Source organism: Ursus americanus, chromosome 23 (assembly GCF_024610735.1).
Source record: "Ursus americanus isolate L20-20 chromosome 23, mUrsAme1.1.p, whole genome shotgun sequence".
Lineage (NCBI taxonomy): Eukaryota > Metazoa > Chordata > Mammalia > Carnivora > Ursidae > Ursus > Ursus americanus.
In genome coordinates, this window is record NC_142149.1 from 30609395 (window position 1) to 30629492 (window position 20098).

Below are 20098 nucleotides of genomic sequence, written 5' to 3' on the forward strand. Positions count from 1 at the left end.
TCCCTGTGACTCCTGTGGTGGGGTGGAGGGAGGTCCCTTCGATGTGGCTCCAAGGACGGCACTGCTGGCTCTCCCGCATCAGGGCTTGGGGGGGAGGGGCACCGGCAGGAAGGAGGCTGGGCACAGCCCTGGTGCATGCTCCGTCCTGCCCCCAGCCAAGGCAGGGCCTGCCCAAGCACCCTTCTGCCCTGCCAGAGGGTAAGATTCCGGTCGTGGATGGAGGACTTGAATACTTCGTGGAGCCAGACAAGGGGAAAGTAGGGCCTCTTTGTAAAAAAATTATTAAGAATTTCAAGGTGACAGCAGAGCACTGAGCCCAGACTGGAGCCCTTCTGAGCGTGGGCCCGGGGCCGACCTTGCAGGGGCAGCCCGCTGGTGGGGTGGGGAAGAGAGGGCAGCGGGGAAGGTGTGCCAAGAAGTTTCAACAAGGAGGCCCTGACGTTCTGCTTGGCCTTTACTCCTGTACAGAAAGCTGCTCCCTGTTGTTCTTTCTGTGTAGGTGGGAGCTTTGCCCCTGCCCCCACATTTTCCAGCCCCTCTAAATAGCTGAGAGTTTCTCTTTGAACTGGGTGCTAATGCTGGGGTAATGCTTAAGTGGTTCAGAGTAACGAGGAGAGGAAAGAATTAAAAAAAAAAAAAAAAAAGAAAGGACCATGTCACCACAGAAGCGCAAATCCTACATATGGAACGAGTGGGCCCCCCATCCCTGGCCTGATGGAATGTGCATTTGGAATCAGGTGATAAGCACAAGAAAAGAAAATCCTCTCGCAGCCACCTGGCCCCAACCTTACTTTCACCTCCTCAGCTTCCTGTTTCCCATTATCTTATCAAGAAGAAAAGTGCTGCCTCAGCAGAAGTTAAGGACACCTCTCGGGCTGGCAGGGCCGCCAGCTTTCTTCTTAAAGAGGTGCATACCGTGTTAACCCTCCGTGCCATCGCAGTGCTTGCCCAGCACCCTCTCACCCAGCGCCCAGCACAGCTCCGTCGGGCAGCCTTGCCCTGGGCCTTACGAAAACCACCTGTGTGCCCTTGGAGCTGAGACAGCCAGCATCCGGGAACACTGCACAGTTGGGCCTGGGATTCCAGGAGTCAAGTCCACTCTGACTCCTCTAACCACTGTGAGCCAGAGGTCAGGGCTGAGTGTCCACTCCTCACCCCACGGTGGCTACCCCCTGCCCCTGTCCCCCTGTTGGTCCCATAGGGACAGCATGACCCTCAGTTACATGTGGTCACAGAAGCGACAGCCTGTGTTTCTTCCCCTCTTATGTCTGTACTTGGACCTCACTAGCGCCCTGGGAAAGAGTCCAGAGGAACAGGAGACAATGAGCCCTCCCAGGATGTGCGTGTCCCCCCCGCCCCCACCCCGTGGAAGCAAGAAGGTCGTTCAGCATGGGACTCACACAGAGGTGTGGAGTCTTCCCCCACTCTCCGCTTCGAGCAGACCTCCTTCCGGCTCCTGCTGCCCCCTTGATACCTGGCCGGGGCACATTCCCTGACCTCTCTGACACCTCAGGTTCGTCCTCTGCAAAATGGGGGAGCTGGGGGTGATGAGCTCCAGGATCTGAAGTATGTTTCTGGCTTTTAGCCTTTTAACTGAGAGAGTATCCAAGATTAATAAGTCCTTTTTAATTTTTATTTTGTTAGCTAGGAGAGGGAGGAGAGGGGGTCGTCTTTGGGTCCCCAGCACTCAGGAGTGCCTTCAGGAAGCTGCAGGCGGAGGGAGAGGCTGACCTGTGAGGCCCTGAGAATTCTGAAGCTAGGGCTGGCCCTGCTGGGGTGACAGGGCTGACCTGACGTTGATCCATCACGGGTTGCAGCCCACCCTGGGAAGCACGTATGGCTTCGGGCTTGCCCTGAGGACATCCTGGAGGGGACAGACCTCTGGGAGCCATCTTCCAAGGGCACTGCAGGCAGATCCCGAAGAGGGGGACTGGGACTCTGTGGTTGGTACAGTGGGTTCTGTGTGACCCAGGCCACGGTAACATTCCTGTTAGAAATAGCCAGTGCTTCCCGAGCAGTTCTGTACCCTGTGCTTAGCACAGCGCCTGCACGGACTATTGAGTCTTGATGAAGGTCAGAGGTGAACCCAGCCGCCCAGAGTCCCTGGTTGGATGTAAACCCCGCCTGTGTGACCCGGAGCCCTTGCTCTCAGCTGCTCTGCAAGCTGGCTGCAAGGAAGTGGTTTAAAGCAGGGGAATTGGTGATTTTAACACCTCCTCATTATTGGTCCTTCTCCACCTACCCTGCTTGCTGGCCTGTGATGCACCTTCGTTTCAGATGGAGAAACTGAGGCATGTAGAGTTTTGGAGGGCCACATAGCAGGTTCCTGCAGCCAGGTAGGAGCTGAGCGGCTGATAAAAAGCTGGGGCCTTCCATGAGATTCTTTGTGCCCAAGGGGAGAGAAAGAAGGTGGCTTTCCAGTTTTCTCAGAGTCATTTCATTTGCTCTCTAAAAGCTGTTAGAGGTGCTCTGAAAAATATTGGGCTGATCATCAAAGGATTTCATCGTTGGGGGAAAGTTTGTTGCTTTATCCTTGCAAAAACTCAGATAAGATCTTAAATTCAGCATTAGGTATTGATCCCAGAGTGGGGCTGGTGAGGAGGGGCTGGAGGGAAGACACTACAAAATGCCGTCCTTTCCAGGTCGCCCTTTGGGAGGCAGAAGGCTGAGGGGTGAGCTGGAGAAGGGAGGGAGGGTGGGGTGGCATGGATCGGAGCTGTCCCCGCTGTCCCCACTGTCCCCACTGTCCCCACTGTCCCCACATCAGGGGGTTGAGAAAATGGAAGAACTTGGGGCTGTGGGTTGCTGAAATACGTCTCATGCTCACCTCCTCGTCGGGGAAGGGAGCCCCCACCGTGAGTGTCATTCCAGGGAGCCTCAGCTGTCCCTCTGTCTGACCCCAGGCCTCCAGATTCATGAGCTCTGCACTGCTGGTCCCTCTACATCTGGCCCATCAGGGGAGAGCTGGGTGGTTGGGGGCCCAGTGGAAAGTGAGTCAGACCTGGTGGTGAAGGTCAGCTGGAGAGGGAATGAGTACAGAGGAGAAACTTGGTGACAGGCCTTCTCGCTCCCCGTGGCTTCCATTCCCCAACAGGCCTGTTCACTCCAGAACGTTGCCAGAGGCAAAGGGACGGACACACTGAGAGGACGTTAAAGCTCAGTGTGACGGAGGACTCCTCTCACTGCTGTGAAGAGTTGCTTGTTGAGTGCAATGCTAATGGCTTTGGAGAGGGCCAGGGCTTCTGAGACAGTGACTGGCTCCCCAGCGGGCCCTCCGCTGTACTGACTGCAGCCCTGGTGGTTTGGTGACCCTCCGACAGCTCCGAGAGCACCGTCCCCAGCAGGCCCCCTACATGGAGGGTCCTTTGCCAGGGCGGCTGTGCCCTACCAGGAGCTGCAGGGCTGGAAGGGCGCCTGCTGTGCCCGCATGGCCAGAGGGAGAAGCTTTCCACAGGCTCACCTCTGGGCAGTGGGGCTGACTGAGCTCTGCTTCTTCCTCGAAGCTTGCCCCGCGTCTCCCTCCCAAAAAGCAGTTGGCTGAAGTTGAAGGTCTCCGTAATTTGCGTAATCAGTTTATTTATTAAAATGGTGCCAGTAAGATGTCGCTGAAACTGTGATAGAAGATAATGCTTTTCTAAAGAGGAAAAACAGCCCTTAATGTCCTGACTACCTGCCAGACACTCACTTTTGAAATTGACCTCTGATGTCCACACTGACTGTTTTATGTATGCTAGACATGATTCAGGATCGCCCTGTAATTATTTGTTCATTGGTACCTACTCCCCAAAGTTGGGGGGGGGATGTAAAAGGAGTTTCACAAAGGCATAAACTAAATGAAAAATGAAAAGGCATCGCTTCCTTTGTAGGTGTGGGATGTCAGAGATAATATATGTGTGTGTTTTTCCTAATGATACTCTAGCATTCTGACCTTACCTAGGAAAGAAGGTTGGAACTCTACAGCCGTAGCTGGGACTTGGTGAGATGGAGGAGGAAGTCCCTCTGGGTGGGAGAGGGTTGTTGGATGGGGCAGGAAGGGCGGCAGAGATTCCTGGAATCACGGCTGGTGAGGACACTTGGTGATGTGGCTCGAGGGCCTCCATGCCCACTCCAGAGTCCAGCTGCTGCACTCACACCTTTGCATAGTCCCCACCTCTCAGATGTGCCTCTCGTCCCCTGTGCACGCTGCCAATGGCAGTGGGCACCTGTCGTGTGCCACCCCAAGTCTGAGATGTGTCAAGTTCATTGGAAACCTGTAAAGCAATAGCTTAATCATGATTAGTATTGATCCCAGTTCTGCACCTGCAGCCGGTCTGTTATAGGCCACGAACGTCAACCAAAGTCTTGGCTGCACAGAACTTTCAGTCCAGTCCGTGTAGGATGATGTGGCCATCAAGCATGGCACTTGGGCTCTTTAATGCAAGTAGAGGGTCTTGATCGGGCCAGGTGATAATCTTCTCTTCCCACAATGGACCATATTAGTGTGGGACAACTGCATAGGAAAGATACTGATAAACCAGGACTCTTGGAGAGAGTGTTCAGAATGGGGTAGCAACTCAATACAATTGGGTCTCCTCCTGTCCACCCCAGGTAGAAGGGATGTGGGGAGCAGGGCGAGGGCGACTGACCGTGGCATGGATGTTAATTACTACCTTTGGGTACTTGGAGAGATTCTGTTGGAAAACAGTTATGTGCATTCTCGAAGTTGGGCACACTTCAGTTAGAATGGGGAGGAACTGCCAAGTCCTACAGTGGTATAAATGGATCTCCATGTACCTCTCTACTAGATGCTCGGAACCCAGGGTGCTAGACTCCTAGCTGGGCTCATTCTAAAGCCAGCGCTGTGCAAGGGGGGTGAGCAGGCTTATATGTGCCCAGCATGAGGGGTGCAATCCAGTGTCTGCACTCCCCTGTAGGGCCTTACGTGTCCCCCCCCACCCCCAGCCAATAGCACATTTCCCTCAAGGCCTGACCCGTCCCCTGAGCCATCCCAGGACCTCCTCCAGTCCACCAGGGATATGCAGCAGTGGAGGTGGGGGGGGGGCAGGGCACAGAGCTGCAGCCCCCACCCTGAGCCATCTTTCAGAGACCAGCCCCCGGAGCTGTCTGCACATTTATTTTCTCCTTAAATAAACACCATTAGCTTTCCCAAGAAATTGGTGCAAACATGACCTCGCAAATAACCAATTAAAAGGGCAGGGTTGAAGGGGAATGTGCATTTGAAAACATGCAGAGGAGGCCATTAAAGATTCCCGTAGCTACCCCAGCCCTGGCAACATCGATCTGAGACCTTAATTTTATTTCTGACAGGAAAGTAAGGAGAGCGCTTTAATTTTTTTTCTCCCTGAGCTAACTAAGTTCCGGAAGCGTCCATTCCGGCGCTGTCTCTTGAGATATTAATCAACACAGTAGCTTGGTTTCTGTTCACCTGCTTTTCTTTGTAGACACAGAGGAATACAAAGCCCTCGACTCCCTAGCAACGGGGCTGGGGGGACAGGGTGCCCAGCGCCCGAGAGAGCCCGTGTCACCGGGGGGGTCTGGCACCCTAGATGCACTGCGTTTTCTGGAGCTGAAGTATAAATCTGTAACTTCTTTCCTTTGGAATAAAAGCCCTGGCACCAAAAGGGTGGTGAGCTAATAGGTCTTCCTGCCTCCCTCCTGGCTGTGGCCCACGGAAGCAGAAAGGGAGTGGGCCCAGGGTCAGCAACTTCATTGACCCAGAAATGGTTTTTTGTAGAGAGGGACAATGAGGCTTTTGTTGGGCCCTGTTCCCATAGAGGCCCGGGATCTGACTCTCACGACATGTTTGAAGATCTCGGTGAGGGCAGGGTGCGGAGGCCCGAGGGCAGAGGAGCCTTCAACGGGGCGACTTGATTCAAGGCACCCCCTTTCTTAGTGCCGCAGCGCTGCTAGGGGCCCGGGGACAAGAAGCGGGGGTGGCTGCTCCTCGGGGACTCAAGGTTCCCAGAGGAGCCTCGTTGCTGTGCAGCTCCGGGGGTGAGCTTGGGTGCTGAGCCTCGCCGCGCAGAGGCCGTGTGCCAGGCCATCTGCGTCTCTGTGGGCACGGTTTACTTCGAGACCCCAGGTTTTGCGGCTGTCCCAGCTTCCCACAGGTGTGATCTGGGGCAAGTTTCCAAAGAGCTTTGAGCCCCATTTGGCTCCCTGGTAGGGGTCACGCACCCGCTCCATAGGAGCTCAGTGAGTCGGCTTATAAAGTGCCCACCACGGGCGGGCCTCGTTTCTTTTCTTTCCCCCTTAAGGAAGACCATCGGTTTAACTTCTTGAGGCAAACTATAATCTGTGTTCGAATTTGTAAGACCCTAATCTTTAAAATAATCTCCTCCCCTTCACACACAAAACATAGGCTTGCGTGTGCCTTGACTGTTTCTGAAAGGGCCCCCACAGAATTGGTCACAGAGCGTTAGAATGGCATAGTGGGTAAGAGCACATGCCCTAGAGTCAGGCCGCGGGTGTTTGAATCTGAGCTCTGCGACACAGTAGCTGTGTGACCTTGGGCAAGTTACTCACCCTCTCTGTGAGTCAGATCCCTCATTTGTACAATAGGAATGATGATGTCGGGTTATCCCAAGTCTTATGGCAGTTAATAAGTGTAAGGGACTTGGAGCAGTCTCTGGCCACAGTGAGCACCTGAGTATGTTTTATGCACAAGCCTATATATTCACGGATGCAAATATACATAAATAAAAAGCAGCCTTTGCTTCTGGGGAAGAGGATTAAGTGCCCAGGGGTACAAAGATAGGGAAAAACATTTTATTGTATACTTATTTACCTTTTGAATTTTTGTACCATGTGCATTTATTACCTGTTCAAACATTTACTTTTTTAGCATAAGCTTTTAAAATTCATTCCAATTTGAATTGTAAATGCAGTGATACAACAACACGAGAGAGAGTTTTCAAAAGAAAAAAATTCACCTCATCCCAGCTCCCTAACACTGTAACTATTGTGACTTCTGCCTTGTTCCTGACATTTGCGTAAATATTTTAAAACTCGGTTGTAATGATGGGGCTGGTACAACGTGCGGCACCTCGTGCTTGGTTGAACGAGTTGTGGGCCCTGGCTCGTCGGAGTTTTCTCTCCTGCCAGGGAGAGAGGGACCAGGTTGATCCAGAACAACATTTGATTAAATGCAGCCGAGGATCCTTTTACCTCTGAGTTGCCTTTTTCTTTCCATAAACAGAGAGTCAGATAGATAGATGAAGATTTTCTTAGTAGTCTCTGCTCCTCCCAGACAATGTGCTATTAATAGAATAGCCAGGCTGGTCCCGGTCTGGAAAGAAACATGGTTTGCTTGAGTTTATCATCTCAGACCGGAGGGGAGAAAGGTCAAATGGGAGACCCTCTGTTCCAGAAGTTCAAAGTGCTTTTTATTTTTTATTTTTTTTAATATTTTTTTTTATTTTATGTGAGAGAGAAAGTGAGCACAGTGAGGGGGAGGGGCAGAGGGAGAAGCAGTCTCCCCACTGAGCAGGGAGCTCCGCGCAGGGCTCGATCCCAGGACCCCGGGATCATAACCTGAGCCGAAGGCAGACGCTTAACCAACTGAGCCACCCGGGTGCCCCTGAAAGTGCTTTTTAATTAAAGAAAGTTAAAAGCATTTTCCTAACCAAGTTGTGATTAATAAACATGTGGGAACCTTACACAATATGGCAAATACAGAATCCTCCTCTGTGTCCCTGGTGCTTATAGCCTAACAGTCACAGGAAGTACCCAGTTAATGAAGGTGGTGAGGTATCTGGGCCACGTGGCAAAGGGGGGGTGAGAGCTTCGGTCTCAAGTCACACTGCTGGGTTCAAATTCCAGCACTACCACCAGTCAGCTGTGTGACCTTGGGCAAGTTAGTAAGCTTCTCTGACCCTCAGTTTTCTCATCTGTTAAATGGGTAATTTTATTAACTCACGGGCTTGTGAGGTGTAAGTGAAGTAGGGCATCTGTGTGAAACATCGGAGGTTTGGGAGAGCATCTGTAAGTGTTAGCTCACTTTATTACTCTAACAGCTCCTGCTGTTTTGCCGCTGCTCTTGTTACTGTTGCTTGGGGAAGAAAGGCCACGGCTCGCCGATTGGAGAAAATGTTAACACTCCAGAGCGTTGTGCGCAGATGCCCTCGGGTTTGCCGAAGTGGGAGAGTATTGTGGGTTGAATTGTATTCCCCCCTCCCCAAAAGGGGGATCTTAGCCCTCCTTAGCTCAGAATGTGACCTTCCTTGGAAATAGGGTCTTTACAGAGGTAGTCAAGAGGAGGCCATGCTTGGCCAGGTTCATCCCATACAACGGGTATCCTTCCTCCTGTGAGGGAGGACACGTGAAGACAGACACGCAGGGGAGAGGTCATGGGGCCCCAGGGCAGGACTGGGGTGATGCAGCCATTAGCCCAGGATTGCTGGCAACATCACAAGCTAAGGGCTCGGGACAGATTTTCTCCTGGAGCCTTTGGGAGAACGTGGCCCCACTGACACCTGAGGTTGGGCTTCTAGCTTCCAGAACTGTGAGAGACTCAGCTTTCCGTTTTCAGTGCCCCCAGTTTGTGGCACACTGCTACAGCCGCCCTGGGGGACACAAGGAGGGCACTGCGGCACTTTCTGCGGGACGGGTGCCCCTGCAGCCGTGGGCAGGCCGGCCTCGCTCTCTTCCTGATGCCCCCCCAGCAAAGCTACGTGCAGGAGAAATCCGGGAACATGGCCCCCAAATCCTAACAGAGTTCGTGGCTTGCCCAGGTCGAATTTAGTCAAAGACCGTGAGATTGGCCTTAGGGTGTTAACATCTATTTTTCAGTAGAAACACTCGAATTCTGAGATTTCATTTTTAATTTAGTCCTCTTCAGAGCTCGGTCATTTCTTTGGAAGCCAAAGAATACGCTTCAGAGTTGTCCATATACCAGTTACACTGGGGAGTTGTCAGGACCCCAGCTCTCAAGAATGCAAACCGCTCATTAGATGGGTGTTTCCGGCTTGGTTCATTCAGTTCAGCTGCCTAGGGAGATAGGAGAAAGAAGGAAGTCAGGGGAGCTTGTGTGAGACAACACAAACTCTACCCTCCTTACATACCTGCTCCAACTTCCACCCTGGAAAAAAATAAAGAGAACACAGCGAGACAACGCTGAACTTCGGAACCTGCCAGACTGACTTCTTGATTTATGTTGTCCCAGAAACCCTTCCAGGCAGGAACATTTGCCAGATGCAATCCTAGAGTGAGTTTCTGAGCTAAATTCATGCAATCGTGGGTCGAGATGACAATACCTAACAGTTTCCGGTCGTAGGACGCAAGTGGGTGCTGCAGTAATGAATAGTTTGAGGGTCCACGTATATGTGCGTATCTAAACCCTCGGGCTTCGTTGGCGAGCCTGGCAGGGCATAAAATAACTGCCTTGATCTCACAGTGATCAAAGTTGGGCACCTTTGAGCACTCCCTACACATTCGAAATTTCTTCCTCAACTTGCCACCCCGTCTTGGTATCAGGAAAGAATTGAAAGCACATCCTTCTGTCTGGATGCTTCTAGCGCCGGTGCCTGTGTTCCGGCAGCCGAGGCAGAGCCGGCGCCTCTGCACCAAATCGGCAAAGTACGCGACACTGACATCCGATTTATTATCTCGGAGGCTGGGCCAGTTCACGGATGATTCATGACTCCCGCTCTGCGCTGCCGCTGGAGGTGACATCATCCACTCTGGGCCCAGAATAGACACAGAAGCAACAGTGGCCCCTGTTCTGGGTATCTCTCGCTGGCCCTGGCTCCCTCCTGCCTCACACCCAGCCACTGTGGGGGTACGGCGGTGAATCCAGGGAGCCCATTGGAAACATCACTTCAGGAGAAGGCCCTCGATTGGTTTCGATGCTGTTCTATTCTGCATAGTGAAGTAGAGAAGGGAACTTCCCCCCGAAGTTCACGTCGTCCGCTTATGTTCCTTTAGCTGGAACTTAGAGTCTACTCATAAGCCAAAGAGTTGCTTAATTCCCACGGGCTGACTTTGGCTTCCTCGCATATAGATGGGGTTGGCTGGGAAGACCGGGGTGACTTACGGCATCACATAGCCCCGCATTAAGAGGCCCACATGATGAATGATGGCTGTCACGTCCGAGGTTTCGGACCGTGTCAGCGGTTTTCAACGCTGGTTGCACATTAGAATCACCTGGGGGGTTTTTAAAACAGACCGGTGCCTGGGGCCCACCCCAGATCAAGTGAGGGAGACTCCGGGCTGGAGCCCCGGCCTGGAGGGGTTTCAGCGATCCCCCAGCTGAAGCTAGTGTGCAGTCAGGGCTGGGAACCCCTGGGTCAGGCGCTCTCCGAGGGCCTTCCAGCTTTAAAGTTCACTAAGGCGGGGCCCCTGACCAGGTCCTTGACCCAGACCCACGTCTGGGCCATGGGGTGGAAGGCCATCCTTGGTGCGAGCCCCGGTGCATAAGCCCTGGGAGGGAGGAGGTGTCTCCTATAGGTGAGTGGCCCTCGGTGATCCGTGCGGGCAGTGGGAGGTGTGAATAATTACCGTTCTGTTGTGCCAGTTATGAATCGAGTTACCATCCTACCGAAACTATGTTGCTGGCTTGCTGTTACTGGAGGGATCAGGCCTGAGATGTTGATGCTGGTCTGTAGAGTCTTTGCTGCCTGGCCCTTTTCTCCTGTCCAGCTTCACCCAACACCATGCTTGCTGTAGCCATGCCGACCTCCTGCTCATTGCCTTAACAGGGCCGCCCTCACAGGCTGTTCTTGGGCTGCAAGGAACAATCTGTCTCACGCTGCTGGCCAGTTCTTACTTACCTTTCAGGAGGAGTCTTAAACGTCCTTTCCTCAGGGAGATCTTCCCGAAACCCCCAGACTGGGTCAGCTCCGTCGGTCGCCTTGGCTCCCGGTTCCTTCATGGCACTTCTCAGTCCTTAGTGATTGTGTTACTTGTTTATTTGATTCTTATCTGTGTCTTCCCCACCTCACACCCCTTATATCCCAAGTATTTGGCAAACGGTATTAATATACAGGACAAGAGGGTGGAGGAAGATGGGCAGGCCCTCCTCACTGTGGTCTCTGTTCTCATTTGCCTGAAAAGAGAGGTTCATCTCCACTTCCTCTGTTCTGTGTCTTCCCCCTGCCAGAGACCTACGCTCGCAAAACGGAGTGGTCTTGTCTGCAGGAGAGTGTAAGAGCTGCAGGTGTTTTCCGGAGAGGGCTTTGGTAAAGCCTGAACCGGAAGATGATTCAGGAACACTGCTGTTTTTTTCCAAAGCCTAAGGGAGGAACAATTAGTCAGCAAACCAATGGCGGTGTGTGTATTGGGGGGTAGGGAGGTCTTTCTTAAAAGGGAAAAAAAAGTGCCTTGGTGGGATTGTAGTTGCCTTTTACAGGCGACCTGGAAGAAAGAATGAAAATATTGGTTCAATTTAAAAAAAAAAAAAGTCCTGCATTCCTTCCCCTGACCCACGATGCCTGGTGCAGCCTGGTGGGCCGGGGGGTAGGTGTACTTCAGCCAGGGGTCCGTCCCAGGATTTTAAACACTTAACGTGCTTCACTTTTGAAGGCCAGGTAGAAAGGTGTGTACTTAGAGATTTCTGAATTTCCTCCCCACTTCCCAAATGACTAGGCTTGGCATTCTAGTCTTCTTTTAATTAAGTTGATTCATTTGCCCTGGGAAGATTTCCTGATTCAGCTAGTATATTTATGTATAAACTACTCTGGAAACACCTGGCAATTTTTCTGAGTGACAATAAGGAAACATTGCCTGAAAATTATGGTTTAATTTGCTCCCTCCCCCATGCTGTCTTACCTTTTTAAAAACTGGGTAAGATTTACAAAAGGAGCTTTGTATTTTGCCCATAGTACTGATCCTGTTTTACAACAGAAATGTGTATCCACAATACCTAATAATTTCCCTTCGTGTATTTTTAGAGCTCTAGCTTTTAATGGACAATGGAATCATTCCATGGCAGATGGGAAATCACTGAATTGCATGTTCTTATTTATTGTGAATTTTCAGGTAGGCCTCCAAAGAGATTGGTGAACTTACATTAAAAAGTTAGAATAAAAAAACGGTAGAATAAATGTCTTCGTGACTGTTTTTAGGAGTTGCCGTTCTAAGGGTGTATCGAACTTTGTGTTGTGGGGGGCAGGAGCATGGTGCATATGTGAATGGGATGTGACCCTTGGGTTTAAGGTGCTGGAATCAAAGATGTTACAAAGGATCAAAATAGGAAAGTAGGTGCCCATATGTATTTTCACTTTATTTTAGGTTTGTGGTTCCTTTATGATAGGATTAATAAAATCCCGCACTAAAACAAAGACTCGTGCCCCAGCCTGGTCAATTAGCAGTCTTAAGTTTTCCTGGGTAGTATAAACGGCTTCCACAAAGTGGCTTGAATCCTAAATTGGCACCTCCTGGGTCCACCCCTTCTCCCCCCCCCCTTTTTTTGTAAGTTTCTTTAGCAAAATGTGGGGGGTAGGAAACCGCAGGTAGCCTAGCAAATCCTGCTGCTGCCAGGGCGGTAGCAGCTGGGCGGGAAGAGGAGAGCAGCTGTGTCTGCCTTATTAGTCATTCCATGAAGAAATTGATTTGATAAATAATAAAGCAGTGATATTAGCAACACATGCTTGCAGGTCAGATGACTTCGATGAAAGCCCCTTAGTTAAGTGTGTATAATGTTTGACAATGTATGTGCCTTCTAAAAACCTCCCGTTTTAAAGTGGAAATTGGACTGTTCATGCAGTTCTTAGCAGATCTGCCAAGCCTGTTACCAAAGGGGCTTGGAAATCTGAAGGGTGATCTCTCTGTTTAATTTGGCCTCTGATCCCCCCCTTTCAGAGGATACTTAAACTTACTTTGTTTTCCTGTCCTTGCCTTTTCATTCTGTTAACTGTGTTTTGATTTGTAAAATACTGTGCCTCACACCACACTCCTTTATGATGATTTACTGTGCTGATTTTTATCTTTCACCCTAAATCCTTGATAAGAGCATTTTAAAAATGAAATTGCTACCTGACACTTATAAAATCCTGTCTGGCAGCCAGGCAAGAAGCTGGAATTGGGGGAGGAAAAGGAAGTGGGGCTTGGAGGAGGGAGATTTTTAAAGGAACCATATCACGCTTATCCCCCTTGAATTCTAGAAGTTTTTTTTTTTTTTTTAAGATTTCTTATTTATTTTAGAGAGAGAGATCACAAGTGGGGGCAGGGGCAGAGGGAGTAGCAGACTCCCCCCCTGAGCAGGGAGCCCAATGTGGGGCTCCATCCCATGACCCTGGCGTCATGACCTGAGCGGAAGGCAGACACTTAACTGACTGAACCACCCAGGTGCCCTAGAAGTTTTGTTTTTGGGTTGTTTGTTTGTTTTTAATGCTGCATTAACACAAGTTGTCGATGCCCCTTGCTATTATTGTATGGCGAGCTGTGGGCAGGGAGTGGGTAAAACTCATGCATGTCCTTTGCTGTGGGCTGAAACTTGGTGGATGGACAGACAGACGGATGACATTTAACCACCTCCACATTGCTGTCCTGGAACACCTGGCCTTCCTAACTCCCGACATCTGCACTCCTGTACCCTTTCCTACTCTAAGACCTGTCAGACGAGATTCTCCTCTAGTGGAGAAGCTGACTTGCCTGGAGTAAGTATGTGCTTACTTTTTGTTTGGCTGCGTTCTGCTCTGGAACTCTCCATTTAGCCACACAAGGCCTCCATGATGGGGGGCATCAGTAAATAGAGCCGTCTGAACCAGCAGGTCATTTAAATTCTAATACAGTGACTTAATGAACTCTTGTCTGTAATTCCTGTGACGTGGAGAAGACGGGTATTCTCTGCCCATAATGAAGCTTGTTAACCCATCTCTTTACTGACTGGTGCTTTTATTGTTATTATGACAACTGGAGACCGGATTATGGTAGAATAACAGGTTTCCCAAGTGCCTGGCATTGAAGCAGGTAATGGTGATCTTCTGTAGGAATCACAGTGGTCACTGGCTGATCTGGCAGAGGCATTATTATATCTGAGTTTTCTGAAGTGCTGTGTGTGAAGACCTGGCATTCACTGTCCTAGATTATTGGGGTAGGGTCGGGTGCCTGGGCAGCAGGGACACGTATCCCTCCCTCCCCAGGTGCAGCTGCCCAGCACCGAGGCCACAGTCAGCGGGAGGCCCCTGTGTGTTAGCTGGTGATGCCAGAGCCATTATGCCTAATTTATCACCCACCTCCTGAAAATATAATCCGCCACCAAAATGACTGCTTTTGGAAACTCTCTTGTCTCTTTTGAGCTGAGACTGGAGACAACCAGACAAGGTTCGGTGGTGACGAATAAAGAAACATTACTTCTGAACACAATCTTCTGTTACCAGTCACTTTTCAACAGACATTCAATCAAAATGCTAATCGCAGCGGCAACAAGGGGACGTGGTTATTGTAATACTAATTGATTGGTGGAGGGTGGGTTTTGTTAAGTGCAGCTTAAGATTTCGGAAATATGATTCTCTTTAATTACAGCGGCACTAATAAAAATGAACAGATGATTTGATGATTTCCCAGGTAATGGCTTAAAACATTTTTTTGTTTGAGTTTAAAATGCGATCCAGTGGAAATGCACCAGAAAAATGGGGCCTGTGTGGGTGGCCTTGCCTTTAGCAGACCCAGGCGTGGAGATTCAAATCTAAAATGCCCTTGTAAGGCTGTGTGGGACCTTCGTAGGTGATAGTGATGGGGGCTGTCCCAGCTGGCCCCCGGTGGTCAGGCAGTGGGTCGTTCCAGCTTGAAGTCCTTGGTATTTCCAGAGCTGTGATGGGGGCTGGGTTGTACCGATCCATCATGTGTTCATTCTGCGTTTCCTCAGATTGGCCATGGGCGGAGGGCCCCCCCGTGGTACCAGCAGAGGCCCATCCTGTGCTCGGGGCTCTGCTGTGTACTAGGGCACCCTCTGTTCCAGGAGCTGTTCGAGTTCTAACAATACCACGGGAACAAAGCAGGCCTAATCCTAGTCCTCCTTCTTTGGGAGCTTCCCTTCTTCTGGGGAGAAGGAGCATAGATCATTTCAGGTACTTCTGAGTGCTCTGAAGAAAAAATAGGAAAATCCTGGTGAGGGAGGCTAGGGCCTATTTAGGTTAGTAGGTGGCTGTGAATTGGGAGGCAAAGGTATTCCAAGGAGAAGGCAACAGTGAGTGCAAAGGCCCTGGGGTGGGCATGAACATGGTGTGTTTGAAGGACAGAAGACCATGGCTAAGAGGGGGAGTGGTAGGCAATGAGTGAGGGAGGTGGGTAAGGGCTGGACTGTGAAGAGTTTGTGAGCCAGGGCAAGGTGGAGGGCAGCCGTTGGCAGGAGGGAAGAAGGGCAAAGGCATAGGACTTCTGCTCTGGAAAGATCCCACTGGCTTCTGAGTTGAGGAAGGGTGACAGGGCCGCACGTTGGGCAATAGGAAGGCCAGTGGGAGTTCATTGCAGAAGTGAGGTGAGAGCTGCGAAGGTCTTGGGCTGTAGCAGAGGGGATGGAGAGAGGCAGTGGGATTCAGGGTGGTTTTTGGAGATGAGACCCGAGATGTTCAGTTGTTGGGTGCTCGTTAGGAGGAGGGAAACAGTTAGGGCTGACTGTATGTTCTGGGGTGGAGCAGCTGAGGGCTGGTGGTTCTGTTCACTAATATGGGAACTGCGTTGATGGAAGGAACCCATTTCAGGAAGAAAATCAATAGTGGTGTTTGCAATTCCCATTGGAATCCATTCGGTGATTTGAATAGATGGATATATAAAAAGTGCACCAAAGAACAGGGCTTTCGAATTAAAATAATCCACCTAGTCATTTTTGCGTAAACCTCCCTGAGGAAGGGATTGTTTCAGGGGAGCCCTGAGTAGATGTCAGTGTGGTAGACGGGGATGCGTGAAGATGCAATTATTGTTGGGCCCTTCACCACACCAGGTTTTCTAGCCTGAGAAGTCCCTCCCCCACGCTTCTCTGTTAGTGAGATTCATCCAATTTCAGGAAAGATGCTGCCTCCAGGAATCCAAGCATCATTGCATCTGTCACCCCAGGAACGAGAGACCCCGTGGACGCTCCTCCCCTGAATGTATGCCTTGGCATCTGGGTTCCCTGGGAACGTCCTCGGAAGACAGGCCCTGGGGTCCTAAGCCCTGCCCACTCCCTACTTCTTCCTGCTTCCAGATCTCTTAGATTTCAAAGACTTAGTTCCTAAAGAGGGGCTCACCTTTTGTGGCCCTGACCGTGCAGACCAGAGGTGGGATCCCTCGAGGTGTGGGTACCGTTCTGACAAATGGTTTAAAATAAAAAGGCAGATAGCAGATTGGTGTTACTGGCGTGGGAGTGGGGGCCTAATTGGGGCGGGGAGGCAATGCTAGCTTTCCTTTCAATTTGTCAAGCTTTCTTTCAAAAGATCTGCCAAAGAAGAAAGGGTAATTAATAGGCTTGAAGTCATTTCCGATGTGTCAGGATTTCTGCCTTGCTTCCAAGTGATAATGTTCACCGGCTCCGGGCCTCTGGGGAGCCTTCCATCTTATTAACTTGTCTGGAAGAAACAGGGAGTGGGGACAGCTCAGGCCAGTGGGTGACAAGAAATAAAGATTTGTGGTGTGGTGAGCTGTAAACAGTAGGGCCAAATAAGTTTGAGATGGGGGCGGGGAGGGAGGGTGATTGCCGGCAAGCTCCACATCAGCACCAAGCAGAGGGCCAAAGCCTCCTGGGTCAATGACCCTTTGCTTGCCTGGAAGCATCATCCCGGGCGACCCCAAGGGAAGAGGTGCTTTTAATGAGCGACCTGGAGGCACTTAGCAGGTTTGGTGTTTGCCTCTTCACACCTCTTCTCCTTGTTCTGTAAACAAAATCCGGTACCCTCCCCAGCCCGAGGAGTTCCCTCTGCCCACGTGTAGACCTCAGGCTCTTGATCCAGCCTGGTTGCATGGTGCCGGACGGTATGAGCCGATAACGTCTGGGTTCAGCGCGTGAATAAGGAATCCTGTTTTCCCTTCACTTCTGATTGTCTTCAGCACCGTGGCTTTCCTGTTGGGGTAGCTCTTTGCCCTCCTTTCCCACCTCCCCTTCACCCCTACCCTCAGTTGTCACCTTTAAGAATTAAGGGCTGGGTGAATTAAGAAACCAGTCACCTTTAAGAATTAAGGGCTGGGTGAATATCTTCTTCTTCTTCTTTTTTTTTTTTTTTTGGAAGTAGGCACTGGGCCCAGTGTGGGGCTCACGTCCCAGAGATCAAGAGTCGCATGCTCTACTGACTGAGCCAGCCAGGCGACCTTGGGTGAATATTTTTTGAGTAAATGAGTGAATGATGACAGTCATTATTAGGCACTGCTGAGGCTTCATGTATTCCCATTTACCACCTTGCCACTCCATTTACCTGATGGGAGAGGTTAAGTAACTTGACTAAGGTCACACAGCTAGGGTGAGGTGGAGAATGAGATTCGAAGCCTAGAAACCTGTTTGACGGTAGCTCCTTGGCCCACCCTGCTGCATTTGCGTTCAGGAACAAGGCATGTGCAGTTGGCAAAGAGATTGTAGCTGATGCTCGAGGCCCTGCTGAGTGGAGAAAATGAGAGTGCTTTGGAGACAGTCCTTTTAGTGGGTCCGTTGAGACCTGGGACTGGCATCAAAGCGTTTAGAAGCTGGTTGATGCTGGGGCCACTTCACTGACATTGGGGTCACTCCCAAACGAGGTGGAAGCTGGCCTGCCTCCCCACTCCTTACCCCTAGCCCCAGCTGTCTGCAGACCATCTTTTCTGAGCCAATTAGGAGAAACCTCAACAGGATTGAGAATAAACGCCATAGACAAGTGCCACTTGTGAGTGTGACCGGTGCGGGGGGAGGGGGGCGGCTTTGCAGACTGTTGTCAGAGCTGGATTGCGGACTTTGGTTGGCAGCTGGGAGCAGTAGCTGGCAAGGCCCCATAGCCAGCCTGGGCAGGAGAGCACCCTGGGCAACCTTCAGGATCCACCGACAGGTCTTCATATCACGCACCTGTTCAGGCCTTCACCTCTTTTTCTCATTTGTTGCAAAAGTGCTTAAGAAGTAAAAGTTGAGTTAGTATAGGAAACCCAAAGTAAATAATGCCGGCTTCAGCTGTATGCAAGCTGTTCCTCACACACTGTGCTTTTCTTTGTTTAAAATAGCAAGGTTTGGATTTTTTTGGGTCATAAGGAAAGAACACAATGTCTCTTATTCTCTGTCCCCCCCCCCCCTTTTTACCATTTCTCTTCCAAAAGGAATTCTGGAGACAGAATTGAAAGTTAAGCAGAAATCCAAATTCATTCTCTGCCCTTCTTAATTTCCCTCTCCTCTTGTTTTTATCTTTCTGTCTGAAATATTTGAAGCCTGGCTGGAAAACTTGGGAATTTTTCAGCCTGGGAAAGAGAGGAGACTGGGGACTTCTTTCCTTTTCTTAGGAATACTCAGGGCGGGATTTGGAAAGTTCACACATCCAAGATCTACACACACACACACACACACACGCATGCACACACACGCACGCACACACGCACACACGTCCCTCTATCTCTTGCCTGATCAAGACCACACTGCGGACGTCTTCCACCCCTGGCCTCCCCTCACAGAATTTTTTAGAAGCCATTTTTCTATTAAACCGAAAAGTGGGAATTGAGAGGGAAAGAAGATGCTCTTAGAAGGTATAAAACTTGTGACTGATTACCGTTCTCTTACATCAGTATAACAAGAAAGACCACCTCCCTGTAGTTTTTTGTTTTCTCTATTTTTAAGGACTTTTTTTTCCCCAAGTGCTTTAGAACTGTCATAAAGGCTCGCTTCTGTGGAGCACTCTGCGCTTCTGCAAGCCAGGACTGAGCATGAATAAAGTCCTCTCCTTCGGTGCCTGTAGGTAAACGGTGGTGGGACACAGGGAGCAGTAGTATCTCCAGGACTAAATAAAGCCTCCTTTGAGGCTGAACCATGAGTGGACGAGAGTTCCCCCGCCAGCTGCAGCTACGTTCTGGATTCCTCCTGATTTGCCTGCCCATTGAGGGAGAGGCCCTCCTGAGACTGGACAGGGCCCAGAGAATCCAGCGGGCCCTAGATTTAACCCGGCGGGAGCCGCGCACTTGCCCTGGGAGGGTGGGGGCCGGCGTGAAGAGCACAGGCGCGTCCAGGTGGGTGGAGGAGACAGATTGGCGGCAGCCTGCCTGGGACGAGGTGGCAATTGGATTGGAAATTGGTGTTCAGCCAAGGGTAGAAATCAGGTGCGTGAAGCAAACTGGCTGCTGTGTTAAGTGTGTCGATCCCTGAATGCACCCATGGGTCGCACGTGTGCACACAAGCACATTCTCAAACCCTCCCCTCCCCCACTGCCATCTCCCACCTCCCTTCCCCCACCTGCTGCTGAATCTTAGCTTTCAAGTGCAGGTGTTGAGGTTAATAACAAGACATTTCCCAGTTGGCCCTTTGCTTGAGAGGCTTCTCACTAGGCTCCGAAGGAAAGGAAAGGATTTAAAGGGACCACAGACATGAAAGTTCGACTCAGGGGTGTCCACTCCTGGGGACAAGGATTGGCCGGGAGGTGGTTTTAGGCACCGGTGGCTCCTCTAAAAACAGAAGTTCAGGCAGGAGTTATGCCCATCCCAGCCTTCTCTCACCATTTGGCCAGAACACCCACACTAGGCCAACCAACCTGACTTTCCTTAGCTCCTTCAGCTTCCGGAAGGGTTGACGTCCTACTCCACTTGCTGCACAGGGAAGCTGGGCTTTGTCCAGAGTCCTCTAGACCCAGGTCATGTGACCTTCAGTAGGGCTTTCCTCGCCCTGCCCCAGGGCTGGTTACACATTGGGATGCTGTTCTCCCACTTTCTCGCTGGACTCTCAAGACCCATCATTCATGAGAATTTACTACTGATGCCACAGAGTAACCCACATAACCCATGGGGGAGTTTCTGCGGTTTAATTGAAGTTCAGAGTCCTGCTCACTGGTCTGTAATTTCCTAACTCCCTTTCCGAGAGGGTCCTAGGAAGCCCGGCTTGGCTTTCTGCTGGCTTCACATCACTAAACATGGAAGCCAGCCAGATTCCCATTCGCCCACCCCCATCCTGGCCCCCCTAACTCGACATCCTGCTGCCTCCAGACCCTGGGTCTCTGCCTCTGGGGTGCTCTCTACCCCAAGCCTGAAGTAA

General features: G+C 50.9%; 1 protein-coding gene and 1 long non-coding RNA gene across 10 annotated transcripts in view; one reads left to right on the forward strand and one right to left on the reverse strand.

Moving 5' to 3' along the window:
- MSI2 (musashi RNA binding protein 2) overlaps positions 1-20098 on the forward strand; it is a 387367-nt gene that overhangs the window by 246435 nt on the left and 120834 nt on the right. The window lies entirely within an intron of this gene.
- LOC148107973 (uncharacterized) lies at positions 7383-11128 on the reverse strand. The gene is made up of 2 exons (XR_015721319.1): positions 10770-11128; positions 7383-8988 (listed from the first exon to the last, which is right to left on the reverse strand). It is a non-coding gene; the product is annotated as an uncharacterized LOC148107973 (long non-coding RNA).